The following is a 16,059-nucleotide window of genomic DNA, read 5'->3' as shown; positions in this document are numbered from 1 at the left end:
TTGAAACTCGAGGAGACCAATCTTTGGTTCCGGAAGCACCTCAAGACCTTCCCCTTTGCTTCTGCCTTCTCTCTTCCTCTCCCCTGCTGATTTCCTGTCTGATGCTGCACTGGTCACCTGGCTACCCTCTGATTTCGGGCCCAGGTCTCTACCCACCCAGTTACACATTTGCACTGCCTCCCGGCAACCCTTGCACTTGGGTCTGTATGTGTAACCCTACAGTCACCCTACCTGCACTTTTGGACACCTGCTGTCTTCACTTACGTTTGCACCTGTCACCTTCTGGCCGCACTTCTTGTTATTGTTTTGATCTCATGTACAGCACTGTCCCCTCCCTTTCCCCTGGCACTTTTTCCCTCCGCTCTGCCCAGCACTTGCGCAATCTCAATATCACTTTGCCTAGTAAGATCCATGTCTCTGTCCTCCCTCTGTTCCCCCTTCCGTGCCTCATCGCGCTTTGAAAGACTTGTGTATAGGCGCGTTAAACATGCCATATCATATCAAATACCTACGGGCTACGGGAATTAGGGGAATTGTCTACATATAGAAAATGTATTGGTTAGTCCTTCCATTGTTTATACTGCTATCTGATGGCTTCACCTGGGACCACCTCTAGATTGATGAGAGAGAATACATGTCATCTTTAAAGTTAACTATTGGTTACTGCAAGATGTACTGTGTGGCACAACATTAAGAGTTTTCATTGGTCGGTACCTTGCTCACCAACCTTGGCTACGACAGGTCATCAGCAAATTAAGCAAAAATGGGAGTAAGGGATGAGAGGTCTAAATCCTAGGTTCTTCCAATTAAATAAAATGCTATCCCTAATCCCTAGGCCATGAGCCAAAAATATTCCTTTGTTTTTGACCTTATTAGGCGCCTTGATTCTGAGAACGTGTGGGGCATTGAGGCAGGTGTTGGGTTCTGTCTGGGCTTAATTAATGGACACTGCCTTTGAATTATGGGTGAGGAGTCTGGGTTTTGAATTATCCTGTCTGGTATTTGTTGAAATTTTAGTTAATATGAGCGTAAGTATTATTTCTTTTCCAACCACTGGGGTCTTGGTCAATCTATTCATAATGAGGTTTTAACGTATAATTAGTCTGCACCTGCCATTCAAAGGCTGTTTTTTCTTCAATTAATCTGAGAGAAATATGTCTTGTGATTCGGTGCCTTGGGAATTCTTATCTCATGTTCTTTTCTAGACCATTCAAGCCCTCCCTTTATTCCTGCATAATCTTAGAGAGTGGCCATGCAGCCCCTGCCTGCGCCTGCACAAATCTTTACTTCAGCAGAGTCAGCTCTTTGAGTTTTCATAAGGCTTCAAGACCTCGATTCATTTCAATGCAACATGTTTACAAAGATGGCACCCTTTTACTGTTGCGTTTCTGGGTTAATAAACTATCTACATATATCTGTGTGTTGTGTTTTATCTTATACATTGCTTGTGTTATATTCTTTGGGGGTCATTACAAGGTTGGCGGTAAGGGATTAATGTCGCCGGTAAAGGTGCCGGTGCAGTTAACCCCTTACCGCCGCATTATGAGGTCCTTTAGCGGGTCCCGCTAAGGGCGGCTGGTTTTACCAGGCGCCCTTAGTGGGAGCCGCCAAAGGACCAGCATGTTAACAACGGGCCCTTGTGGGGGCTCGAATGGGAATGGGGATGGGTTCCCTGAATGGGGAAATACTGGGTCTTCCAAGGTTGGAACGTCCCGGTAATTCCCCATTCAGGGAACCCGGACCCGTTATGCGGTAAGGGGGTAGCCATGGTGCTAATAGTGCCATGGCCACCTCTAACCTTGTAATGACCCCCTTTGTGTCTTTATGGTGCAAATGATATTCTTCATGTCGAAATGCACGTTTGACCTAATGTCTGTGTTTCTTCATGGTGAGTGCGTATTTGCTTCACGTCTATTGCATGCACATATGCAAGTCTAGTATCAGGTTTGCTTACTCTTGCTGTCTTCAGCTATATCAGGTCCATTTTATCCTGTATTGATCCAGGATAAGGCCAATACGGCCGCATTAATGCATACTGTTTCTCTCCTCTACGATAATGGGGTGGAGGTGACAGTTGCCATTAGTGACATATTCATGTGTCCCATGACACCCTCCTCTTAGGGTTTTTTCAACAACCACCTTGGCAGCCCTGAGATGTTTCCTACATGGTGCATCACAACTCATCAAATAAATCCTAAACTTCAACCATATCATCCAGATCCTCATGGAACTGAACTAGCTATAGCTGCAAGTGCACATCAACTTTCAAATCCTGCTTCATCATATACAAGCCCATCACCCTCAAGTTCCAAAGAGGCTTATGATCCAGCTTAAGCAAGCACATGTGCAGACTTGAATACTTGGACAATGTCAGTGCAGGTCAAAAAGAACCAAAAGACAGTCTTTCTCTGTCTACGCTCCCAGACTCTGAAACCTCCTCCCTGTTTACACCAGACTCACCCGATTTCAGGCAGGAGTTCATAAACCTCCTCTTCAAGGAATGATTCCTCCTTAACCATAAAGTGTGGATCCTGATGTTCCCTTTTCTTTTTGTCTCTCCCTGAATGGATGATTAAGGTTCTTGTTCTTCCTCTATTCCCATGAGTTTATTGGTTTGAAGGGGCAAGAGTTCTATATAACCTTGCAATCATTTTAGAAGCTCCAGGGCTTTTTTTATTTGTACAGCACTTATATAAAGGTGGAGTGTTTCAAAGCGATTGAAGGCGGGAAGGGAACAAGGGAATACAGTAATCGTTCTTAGGCCTTGAAGTTTTCGAATGATCTAAACAGAAAAACTATCATACTAGGTCTGACAGCGTTTCTCCTAGTGGAAGTGCACAAAGTGTTACAGTTGCGAGCAAGCTGGGGAGTGGGGACAGAAAAAGGGGGGGGCAGGACAGACACACGTACTAGTCCTAGTTCATTTAGGTTATGCATGCGTACAGACGGAGGTGCGAGGAACAGGGAGTAGTGGGGGGGGACAAACAAGAACAGTCCAACAGGGCCCTGGGTTAAGTGCAGAGCGGTTGCCTTGCTCATGGAGCGAAAGCTGAAAGTGCAGTAAAGCTGAACATAGTGTAAAAGACTGGCGGGGAGCCTGGAACCTGTAAGCCTTTGGAGGTGAACCAGGTGACCAGTCAGCAAAAACTGAGCAGAATTAGGGAGGAGAGGGAGGAAGGAGGGAGGCGAGAAAAAGAATGAAGGTTAGCAGGGGGGATAGAGAAGGAGGAAGATAAGAGTAAGGTCTTGAAGAGTTTCTGGAACGTGGTGCTCCGTCTCAAGACAGAGAGGCAGGGAGACTGATCCAGAGGGAGGCACCTGCAGAGGATAAAGATCTACCACCAAATCTCTGTTTGTGAAAGTGGCTAACCCGCAGAGAGTTGGAGGGGGACGAGCGAAGGACTCTAGAGGGAGAGTATTTAGGAAGAGAGCATTGTCGATAGTGTGGGCCCCATCCTCAGAAAGCCTTGTGGATTATGCAGAGGGTCTTTAACTTGATCCTTGCAGCCACATGGAGCCAGTGGAGGGATTTCGGTGCCAGATAGATAGTGTCCCTGGGCTTGAGGCCAAGGATAAGTCTCATGGTTCTGTTCTGGATGAGTTGGAGAGGACGGAGAGTAGAAGTAGGATGATTGAGAAGAGGCTGTTGCAATAGTCCAGACTAGAGATAAATAGGGCTCTCGAGGTGGTGAGCTTCTGGGGGAAAGTGAGAAAAGGTAGAATGCCTCTGAGGAGGTGCAGTTGGTAGTGGAACTTTTTGGAGATGTCTGAGATGTGAGAAGAGAAGGAGAGAGAGGAGTCGAAGATGACCCCAAGATTTTTTGCCTCATTGGTAGGTGAGGGCACAGGGCCAAGGGAGGCCGCCCAGTGTGAAAGTGGGAAAGCGGGAGCAGGGGTCCCAATGAAAATGATTTCTGTTTTACAGGCATTCAGGTAGAGATTGTTAGACGCACACCAAGACTAAATTGCTGATAGACAGTCAGAGCTGAGCGACTGAGGGTAGCCTGAAAGAGAGCTGCATATCATCTGCATAACACTGAAAGTTAGAGGTAAATTTAGAGATCCTGTAGGCCAAGGGGGAAATGTAGATATTGGGGAACCAGTGGACAGGTTAGATCCCTGGGGGACACTACAAGGCATAAAATGAGTGGTATCGCATTGCAAATTGCGATATAATTAAGGCCTTTTGCTGTTCATGTTCATAACCATGTCGCAGTTACTGCGATATGATTTTCACAAAAATGCCTGCCTCTGTGCACAGCGTGCACTGCAGACGAGGCAGGCAGACAGAAGCACCTGGGCTAGGCTCAAAACATTGGGCCTCATTACACGGATGGCGGTACGGATTTACCGGTACCGGTATTTTACCGGTACCGGTAAATCCTTACCGCCTTACTACGAGGTCCCTTTGCGGGTTGGGGAATTTAACGCCTGCTTTTTGCAGGCGGTAAAAACCAACCCGCAAAGGGACCCAGGGAGCTAATTACGGTACCGCAATTTGCGGTACCGTAATTAGCGCCTTCCCCATTCCCATTATGCCCTACGGGGCAAAAATGGAAATGGGGAAGGGCAATGGTGGAAGGGGGAATTACCGCCCTGCCGACCTTGGAATGGGGCGGTAATTCCCCTTTCCACCAAGGCGGTGCCGGTATTTTACCGGCATGAACCATGGCGCTAATAGCACCCTGGTTCTCCGCCATCCATGTAATGAGGCCCATTGTATCAATGTGAGCCCAGCCCGGGTGCGGCGTCACGTGAGAGGAGGATCTCCTACCCCCTGTCTCACTCGACTCCGGCTTCTACGGTAAGGAGGTTTGGGTGGGGGAGCCGGGCCCTTTTTATAAATTTATCTGTTGGGTGCTGGGTGTAAGTGGCTGATAATATTTCTCCCGGGTGGGAGAAATATTCTCAGCCACTTACACACAGCACCCGCCGTAATAACGCAGCCTTGTGCTCATAGAAGGCCTCTTCTACGAGCACAAGGCTGCGTTATTACGGCGGGTGCTGGGTGTTAGAGAGCAGGCGCTCTCTAACACCCAGCACCCGACGTAATTCTACAAGCATTAGGCAGCATTATTACGGCGGGTGCTGGGTGTTAGAGAGCGCCTGCTCTGTAACACCCAGAACCCGCCGTAATAACGCAGCCTTGTGCTCGTACGTAGAAGGCCTCTTTTACGAGCACAAGGCTGCGTTATTACGGCGGGTGCTGGGTGTTACAGAGCAGGCACTCTCTAACACCCAGCACCCATACCTGCTTACGTTTGAAAAACGAAATTCCTGAGATTCATGACCTTCCCACAGTGAGTCACACAAAACCGCGCTCTGCCCACATGTCAAAAAGGTAAACTCTGTTGTAATGTGATGTGACGTCAGAAATTTGCGTTTCAAATTGAAATATGCATATTTTATTAAATTACCTTTTCACAACCACCCAAATTGCATTGGACAAAAGGCATTTGCATGTAAACTCCAAGAACCAATACAAAGTTTTCCCTGAATTTTGCAGTACATTTTGGACATTTCACCTTAGTTGTTTTTCATCAGGTTAGGTAGGGGCGCACAAGGGACAATGCCCCCCTCCTAGCTACGCCACTGGTCATACAGTGAAGTTCATTAAATAAGAGCACATAATAGACGCCAGGGTGCAGGACCAGATATGGACCGTGGAGGGGACTCTGATGTGTGCCCACCGGCCTCCCCACTGCTGATGGTGGAAACAGTGGGGCAGGGTCGGACTGGGGCATACAATTGTCTCGTACACCAACTGAAAAAGTGCTCCACAGTGAATTGATTCCTTTTGTTGCATTGTTTGAATAACCCAAGGGGGAGGTGAGGCAAATTGTACATTTTATTTCAGCAACACTGGTCAAAACTATTGGGCCCGTTTGATGAGTTACTGGACTCCAGACCCCCATTTTGTAGGAATTGGTCTGCAGTGTAGAGAAAGATTAGGCAGAGAGGACCTTCCCACTTGATAAGAACGGCCCTGAGAGGTAAGCCTAGCCCAACGTTTTTTCTAAAAATATCTTTCAGCAAACCTTTACATTTTACAGACATTGCACTGATGTTATACTTCAGAGGTATATAGAAATCATTTCTGCATTCTTGCTAATTCTATATCTTGGGGTGCAAATAATTTTGGTGACATTCAATATTAGTACAAAATTGCTAATCAAATTAGTTAATTTGCTAATCAAAAACATTTTAATTAGCAAAATCTGCTAATCAATTTTTGAAAACTAATGTATGCCTTGCACTACAAGTAGAGAGAGTGATAGAGGAGACAAATGACCCAAGTTCCACCTGGGAGGGACAGTCAGAGAGAAAGGAGGCAAGCCATGTCAGGGCCTGATCTGTGATGCCCAGGGTATCACAGAGTCGGTGATCAGGATGCTGTGGTTTACCATATCAAAAGCAGAAGAGAGGTAAAGAAGAATGAGGCAGAGGGAGATTTAGAGTTAAGATTTGAGATCAAGTCTTCACGGGTGTTCAGTAGAGCAGTTTACATGATTCTGGGTGCTCTAAAGCCAGACTGAGGGTCAAGGAGACAACCAACAGATTCAGTGTGGAGGGTAAGTTGAGTGATAGCCAGCTTCTCCAGGTGTTTTCCCAGGAAAGGGGTGATGGAGATCGGGCGATATCTTGCCGGAATAGAGGGGTCGGCGGAGGGTTTTTTGAGCAGAGGATGCACAAGAGAGTGCTTGAGAGAAGAGGGGGAAACTCCAGTGGAAAAAGAGAGATTGCAGAGATCGGCCAAGACTGGAGCAAGAGTGTCAATATTATCCTTGATGGTTTTGGAGGGGGTGGGGACCACCTGTTTGGAAGAGGCTTTCATAGACAGGACTTGTCTAGAGACCTCATCAGGTGTGACAGGGGAGAGCGAGGAGAAAAGTGGGGGAGGGGCAGCGGTAGCTTAAGGGGGCCCGAGAGATGTTGGTGCATGAGGGGGAGCAGAAGAGAGAGGACAGGATATCCTGTGTTTCTGTGGTGAAAAGTGCAGCCAGGGCCGAGCAAAGAGCCTGGGTGGGTGCATTAGAGGATGCACCTGCAGTAGGGTTGGCCAGTTCCTTGAAAACTTTGAAAAATTCAGCTGTGTTGTTAGATGCCATGGAGATGTGGGCTTGAATATAGACTCTTTTCTTGGAGCGGATGCACAGTCTATATTGCGTTTAAAAAAGGCAGCACAGAAATTTGTCAGAAGGTGCACCTGAAGCTCCTCATTTCTGTTCTTGCGTTTGAGGACGGCCATATTGGAGTTGTACCAAGAGTTGCACTTTTTGGCACGCTTCAGTCAGGCCCTCATGACAGGTGCAAGAATATCAAGAGTGTTGGAGCTGGAACTGTGAAAGTTAGAGAGGGCTGTATCAGGGTGGCAGTCAGCCGCAGGAGTAGAAAGAGGAGAGTAGGTGGAGGCAAGGGCATCCACTGAAACTCTTTTCATGGGTTGGATGGCCTTGAAGGCAGGAGGTGGTGTAGGGTGTACCATTGCTAATGGAGAAGGGAGCTTCATGTGAGAAGAGACAAGAGAATGATCAGTCCATGAGAGTGAGGTAGCGAGAGGAATAGAGCGGGTTGTCTGTGAAGATGATAGGATCCAAGGTGTGGCCAGCCATCAGTGTAGAATGGAAAGAGAAAGGGAGTCACACAGGTTGCAGAAAGGTCTTGAGGAGTCCGGAGAGTCCAGATTGTTGTTAAGCTTCTCCAGCAGGAGGATTTGGGAAAGAGAGAAAGAGGGTTAACTGGCCCGGCGGCTGATAGAAGGTGGCCAGAGTAAGAGAGTCGACAGGGGAGAAAGAATAATGGAAACAGGGATACACTCAGGAAAGATCAAGGCTACTCCACCTCCTGGGCTGTTGGGCCTGGGTAGAGAGAGGATCTTGTAGCCTTCAGGAAGACATATGTCAAGACTCATGACAGAGCTGTCTTTAAACCATGTCTCAGTAAGAGCAAGAAAATCAAGGTCCAGGAGTTCAAGGAGGTGGCAGATGTCAGAGGAGTGCTTGACAGCAGAGCGAGAGTTTAGTGTGGCAACATGGATCAGGTTGTCACCTTTGAAGGACTTACTGGGGGGCTGCAGGGGACAGAGATAGTGGTAGGAGCAGATGAGCCAGAGGGCTTATTTTCAGTCAGTATAAAACATGCATAAAATGATGTGCACATGCTTTTTTTTTTACCTACAATGCAATTTTCATTTATTTGTATACCAGTGCAGGAGTACCAATAGTAATCTATGATTCAGTTTCCAATATAAATTCTGCCTGCATGTGATTTCGATGTGGGCAGAGATGCTATGTTTTCCTATGAAATATGACTGCGATTTCGCACCTGCACAAAACTGGCACATTACATAGAAATCCATGTACATGCCACCTTCCATAATTTCTGTGTTTGAATTGAACTACCAATAAAGATCAAAATTACAGCAGCAACTACTTGCACAGTGGTGCATTCCTATGTGGTCTGCCCACACATTATGAAATGACCCTGTTAGTGCTTCTTAAAGACATGCAGTCCTCTCTCTGTTTCTAGACATCTGCCTGCTTATGAAAGGGAAAAAGATTTCTGCAGTCTCTGCTGAGTGAGTTTTGTGATAACTATCTGGGGTGAGTGTGTCTAATGAAAGGGACACAAAAAACGAAATATGCAGTGGCTATCCAGACCGTAGGAGCAGGGACGTCCCCAGGCATGCGCTTGGGAGGGCCAAAGCCCCCTCAACCCCCACTTATATGCAGCAAGCATCACTCTGCTGTTACGCCCAATCCGGGGCTCAGACCTCTAGAACCTGTCACGTTTCTTACATAGGAGAGCAGTGTATTTGCTTAAGCAAATACACTGCTCTCTAAGGTGATAAAACAGGCATTGGAATGAAGGCAGAAGACAAAAGCCTATTATGGAGATATCAGTAGACCCCCCCTCCACTCCATCATGTTGCAGCTAAAGGCTTAAATGCTTGCTCAGCCTTTGCATGGCCCATGCTTTCAATAATTACCTTTAACAACAAAAAAGTGTATTTGTGTGCATGCATGTGTGAATGTATGGGTGCATGCATGTGAGGGAGTGTGTAAGTGGGTTTATGTGCGATTACTAGGAGGTGTCTGCAAGTGCACACCTATGAATGAATACAGTGTGAATGGTCACACTGCGCGTATTAATGAGCGCAGTCCCTGATCACGAGTTGGGCAGTATCCCAGCTGATATACCGCCCAACGGTATTAGCATTAGCACCCAATACCACCGGATCACGAGTTGGGTGCTAACTGTTAGTCCCCATTCCCCATTGGGTCCAATTGCGTCAAAATTTGCCATTTTCCCAGTGTGTTTACCCCCGGCTCTGGACTGGGGGCAAACATGCCAGGCTGGAGATTGGGAGGATCTTTAAATGCAGCGGTAACACTGTTACACCGCATTTAAGGGCTACCTCCCAACTCGTGATCAGGTGTGTGTCTGTGTGTATCCACGCTGGGACCTGGAGGGGGCATTGGAGCATGGCATTTTTTGGGGGAAAAGTAACACCAACTTGAGTGTTTTTATGTGATGGTAGGGTACGAGGGGGTGTTCGGGGGAAAACTACAGTGGGACTGGCCTGGCAGGGTCTTACTGTGGCATGGGATATTGTACTCACAATAAGGGCAAAGCCAACATGAGTGTTCTTACATGGGGAAGGGCATGTTTCCTTATTTTGACTTGGCTTTTTATTTTACTGGTGTTAAGGCCAAAGGCAACATTAATATTCTTACATGAGGGGCGGGGAGATATAACACGATGAGTGCAACATAAGTGTTCTTCAATGGGGGGATTTGAGTAATGATAATATGCTATTTATATAGCGCTTTTGCCAAAGCGCTGTACAGAGAAAGTATTTACATAAAATGGATCACCCAACCGAAATTTGCACTGATTTAATTAGCTTGATTTATTTATTTGTTAATTTCATTTATTGACAGCACCCAAACCCGTAAGTATCACAACGCTGGTACAAAGCACTGTACAGAGCACATATTTACGTAAAATGTATCACCTAACAGAAGTTTGCACTGAGTTAATGAGCTTCATTTATTTATTTGATTATTTCATTTATTGACATCGCCCAAACCTGTATCACGGCACTGGTACAACTTGGTGAGCAGGAAAACACAGTACAGTACAGAGTACGAGAGAGGTAACAAGGTGCAAAAGCAACATAATAGTACAAGGTCCATAGAGGAGGGTAGAGATCAGGGAGGTCAATTTGAAGTATTAAAGGCTGAGTTGGCCTTGCCAGGATTTGAACTTGCGAATCACACTCAGATTACAACAGCATGCGCTCAGCCCGCTGAGATAGCTTACCAGCTAGCGAGGAAGAGCATGTTTTCTTACTGTGGCATTGCAGTTTATTACTGGTGTTACGGCCAAAAGGCAATATAAGAATTCTTACATTGGGGTGGGGGTCTTCGTGCAGCCTGCAAGTCAATGTTTTTTTTTACTGTGGCATGACATTTTTTATTGCCAACATGATGAGAGTTCTTATATGGGGGGTGGGGGGTTTGTGTAGCCAGCCACGATATGTTTTCGTACTGTGGCATGGCTTTTTTCCACTGGCATTAAGGCAAAGCCAACAGGAGTAGTTCTTAAATGAGGATACTGGCATGTATTGGCAGAGCCAGCAAAAACATGCTTTGTTACAGTATAATCAGTAGCGCAATAGGTTTAATGTCCCATCTCACTAACAATCTTGAGGCTGGCTCCGCCCCTGCGTAGCAGTGTCAAATCAGGAAAGCTGGGAAGTGCGGCCAGTCTCTGTGACGCTGTGGAGTGGCTTCAAAGGGGTTCCCAATGAAAGATGTTAAACGGATATGAGTCTTTTCACCACAGTATTTTTTTTTTACTCATATTGCAGGCCTTGTGTAATCCATCACTCTGATTTTTGGAAACATAGCACTGACCACATTAGAATCATTTGGGCTTATCACTACGAACTGTGAATTTAGACATGTCCGTAGGATATGTGTGTAGTTCGCCATCGGCATCCTGTGTATATTGCATGAACAATACAGTGAATGAAAACTCACTTTCCCTTGCTGTGTACTTACGATGCAAAGGTGGTTCAGCGAGGTGTATAGTTAGGCTGGTGGCGTTGGACCGCATTCTCCTTTTCATGCTGGGGAAATGGCTCAGTCTAGATGTTTTGACTGGGGCACTTTCGTGGTTCACCTCCAGCTGTTTGGCATACTCTCCTTCTATTTAAGGTTCCGAGACCCTGTGCCAATTTCCTTTCTGATGAGACCCTCTGGCTACCAGAGTTGTATCACTCGTGTTTTACTAGTTTTTCATTAGTAGTTGGTATCTTGAACCATAATAAAAAATAAAAAAACTTGCACTGAGGCAGTGTACATTTTCACTGGTGCAAAAACCGCCCCAGTTCAAACATGCATTACAATAATGCATTTTTGCACAGGAACTTTTTTTCGGGGACATTTGCCAGTGCACAATTGCACTGCAGTGGTGATATGAGTTAGGGAGTGCTTCTGATTTTTTTTTTTTTTTTTTACAGATTTCTGCCCTAACCAGTTCAATAAGATAATACCAGTCAGAATATAGGGAAGTAGATCGGAATTATCTTGCTGACAATTTATTAATGTGTTTTGAAACCCAATATTGTTATAGTTGTTACACTCTTCAAATGATTCCATGTACATGAGAATACATTTGATAAAATGTGCATCGTTGCCAATGCACACGTCTGAGTGAAAACAATTGGTGTAGCTGTTAAAAAAAAGACTCCTTTAATGGGCGCAATATTTTTAGAATCATCCTCATTTCATGCAATTAATCATACTGTAACGATCATCTATGAGCGAAAGGTTGCGGCTATCTTGAGTCATGTCCCTAATTCGTTCTTGTTGCACGCAGGGACTGAATTAGCTTTTTTGCAAGGTAAGAACCTGCAGCGTACCAAAGGGGTCGTTTATGAGCACTCCGTCGTCCGCACCGAGACTGTTTTCTTTGAGAAATACGGAGCCTTCTTTGGCCTAATGCCGAACTTGAGGAACCTACGGAAAATGTTGCTGTTCCCCAGCCACTGGAGCAATAACCACAAACAAACCTTAGCGGCAATGAAAGAATGACTAATCCATGGTACACAACAAGGGCTAGCAGAGAAAAGAGTATTTTATTTCCAGAAAACATTCACCTGTAAATGTCTCTTTTCATACTGACCGGGGTGCAAGGGCCAGCAACGTCACAATGTGATTCTGCAGTCCAGGTCCAGAGATGCTTTGCATTTTCTCCCACTCGCCTCAGCACTTGCCTACTTGTCACGTGGCGTCCCATCCATTCAAACAAAATACATTGCTCTCAGCACGCAGGTTTCCGAATTGGAAACCCAGGATGCTATTAGCAATAACATCCGATCTGGACCGCCGGTCCTGGGGGTACAGCGCTGGGGCCCATCGTTAATGCCTTCGTGAAGTTGGGTCCCAGGTCGTGATGTGATCCAGCCCGCCGGATCGGGTGTTATTGCTATAGATTAGGCTGTTTTTTGGCCTATGTAATAAGGTGTCTTCTGTTATTAACAGAGAAAACGATCTTTTTGCTAAGTTTAGGCCTTAACGGTTTTGGACAACTGTGTGTTTATTGGTCACATAGACGAAGGGATTTTAGTAGTTCCGGTTGACATTTGGCTATTTCAGGCCAGTTCGATGAATATTGAGCCTTTGTAAGTTGTCCACTATTTTTGCAAAAACACACATACAGGGTAGATTGCTGAATATATGGAAGAGATTTCAGAAGCGATTTATTACATCAGCGATTTCAAAGAAATACTAGGCTTCAAAAAGCATCTGTATTGGAGTAAAGTATTCGTTGATTAAGAGGATTATGTTTCTTTTGCCATAAATGTCTACATTTTTTGTTTCACTCATTAGAAGAAGGAAACTTTCCACATGTTAGGCAGTATTATGGAAATTTTTCACCAGTGCTAGTTTCCATTATTGCAAAAAATGCCCTAGTACAAAAAATATTTTAGTTTAATGCATTTTTCAGAAGCAAAATATTAGCCCTAGAGCAAAAATTTAATTGAAAGAACATATTTTTTGCACTATGACAATTTGCACTTGCGCCAATGCAAAGTTTTCATAATATTGCCCAATATGTTAAAATATCACCCAAAATGATAGAAACAAAGGTGGTTGCTTGAAATTACTTCAATAACCAAACAGATTTATTTGGGGAGTTGGACTAGCACACCTGATAGAAAACATATTTTTGGCACAAATTGCTTTTATTGGTCACATTGATGACATATTAAGGTTTGTTCTGTTCGAATTGGATTTGAATTATTTAGGGCAGTGTGATGATGTGCAGACCATGGGCCAGCTGTACAGTGTTTTGACTTGTTGCTGTGGGCAGGTGTGTTTGACCTCCTCACATTTTTACAGTGTGCACAACTGCATGGCCCATAGTGTATTGTGACTGGACTACTGTGGACTGAGTTAGCCGTGCTCAATACCTAGAGACATTTTTCAAGGGTTGGTGATTAAAGATATTGGCAAGGCACATGGGAGAGGGAGTCTAATGAGTTTACCAATCTACGGGTCTTCAGAAAGCACTATGGTGATTTCCTTAAAAGAGAAGTAAACTGGCACAAGACTGCACAACTTCCGACGTATGCAGTCTAATGTTCTTTGCTAGACATTATGCAAACAGCAACATTCGTAAAATAACCAGAAGGACAAACTATGATCTAGTCAATGACTAAAGATACACTGCATATGCAAACACACGTTGGCCAATCAAAAGATATTAATTATTTCCTTGCTAGCACTAGTCAGCCAAGAGCAACATAGCAGAAGTCTGCTCAGCTCTGTCACCATAAATGGAACCCAAAAACAATCAACTAAGGAAAGAAGCACTGAAAAGTTGCACTGTTCCTTCAAGTGTGATAAGTATGATTCAACTGTAGAGAGAAATATTGTGTCGACAAAGCAAGCCAATAGTTGTGCTTTATGTAGTGGGCAGCAACTAACACTGGACATGGAGACTAACTCAATGTAAAGTTAGAGACACCAAATCAATGCATCTCTTTATTCATTAACATTTTCATCAGTTACTTGCTTCTATGAGAGACCACACCTGACGAATGGCACAGAGTTTGCCATACATCAAGAACATTTGGAACTAAATGCAAAACCCACGGTCAGAAGTGTTGACAACATTAAATATAATTGTTTGCAAACATTTAAAGGGGTGCCTTGTCGCATTGGAACAATGCACTGAAAGCTAAGGAAAACCCACACCAATTGCATGCCAGGAAAATATTAATGATGAAAACAACACTAGCCTATGTAATAATTTGTTATTTTATTGGCTGAAATGTGTTCAGAATTATGTCTCACAGAGTTTTATTGGCTGTGTTGACATTGCAAAACAATTCTTATTTGAAAATGGTTGAGCACAATGGAATGAAGCAATTGAAATGATGCTGGATGGGAATGGCTTGCACTTTGGCATTACAATAGAAGAAAAAAAGCCCTTCTTGCCTACAGAATTATATGAGGTTTCATTGTGGATATTCACATTAACCAAACAAGCATATATGAACTTTACATAACCCAGAGTATATATTTAGGCCTGATTGTCATCTGATATTCCTGCCCTTTGTGGGAAAGCACATTAACCACATCACACAAACTATGAAATTCCCATAATAAAAGGCACTGTGAACTGTCCTCAAATTTAATGAGCGCCCTGAGACCATCAGGTGAGTGTTGCGCTATATAAAGTCTATTTAGTTAGTTAATTAGTAATGAGTGGGCTCCACCTTTTTAAAACCCTGTAATGATAAGTTGTTATTATAAATGAAAGCTAAAATATCAAAACAACCTAAATATTTCTCCTCTATGAAATGTACAGTGAGCTAAAACATGGTTGTAGACCCTCCCGAGGGGAACCTACCCATAGAACAAGTGATTTGGCTGTGTTCATTCTCGGTAGAGGGACAACCAGATCTTAGTATGAAGGATTAGGGACTTGGGGTTTCGCCCTGAGTTAATCCAGACGTGGACCCCTTGCTCACTGTGCTTTGAGAGGCAAAGCTTCACCTCACTGATGAGGCCCGACATGGCCAAAACACATGTTTAAGGTTGCTGTTGGCACTCTTGTTCAGAGGAGAATTTCTTAGTATTTTGTTGCTAGACTGTCTAAGTGGGTGGGACCAGCCTGATATGCAAATGGTTATTTCTCATCCTTGAAAAGTACAGTGAGCTAAAATGTGTTAATTATTCTGAAAACTATTAATATTCATAAGTGTATGAATATGTATCTGACACAGTAATGTCACATTTCCAGGTGTGCTTTGGGAAATGGGATTGCAGAAATCCATGTAATGGCAATGTGGCGTGTTGCTCCAGAAAGCAATAAAGAAAAGCTTATTTAGAATTCAATATTAATCTTAGCAAAGGGGCTCCCACCTCTTTCTTTCCACATACACATACATTATTATCAACCAATAAAGATTGGGGCGGGGTGTATTCTATAGTAGTGTCTGACTATGAGGCAAACCAATGGAAAGATTGAACCAGTAAATACTCATGGCATAAACATGACACAAGTGTGAGGATATTGTACATTTTAAGAAGCAGGAATGAACACCCAGGAAAAGGATTCTGACTTTGGACTCAAAAGGTACACAGCACGGAAGAAGAACACCTGTCCCCACTCATTTAGTAGTAAATATGGATATCACCTGAAAGATGGCATCTTATCCCTGAGCAATAATAAAAAAACTTAAGTGACTAGGAGAAACCTGCTAGCTGGGAATTCCCTCGGAATAGTTGGGGGTCTCTGCTGGCATTGTGCCTTAAATAATTAGTCAAAGTGAGTATGAAAACTCCCTTCATTTTATAGAAAACTCCACTACAATATTGCCCTAAATTCCTAGTGCAAGGGATTTGGGAGGTAATTAACACTAGGGGTTGCTCATTCTAAATAACAAATATTGGTGTTTTATGTGAAAAGCAACAGCACTTCCCATATATTTAAAGCCTAGTAAGCTTTGACTACATGTAGATCATATAGCATTTC

This window comes from Ambystoma mexicanum, chromosome 6q, assembly GCF_040938575.1.
Source record: "Ambystoma mexicanum isolate Mex_15411 chromosome 6q, UKY_AmexF1_1, whole genome shotgun sequence".
Lineage (NCBI taxonomy): Eukaryota > Metazoa > Chordata > Amphibia > Caudata > Ambystomatidae > Ambystoma > Ambystoma mexicanum.
Note: the sequence above shows the minus strand (reverse complement) of the source record.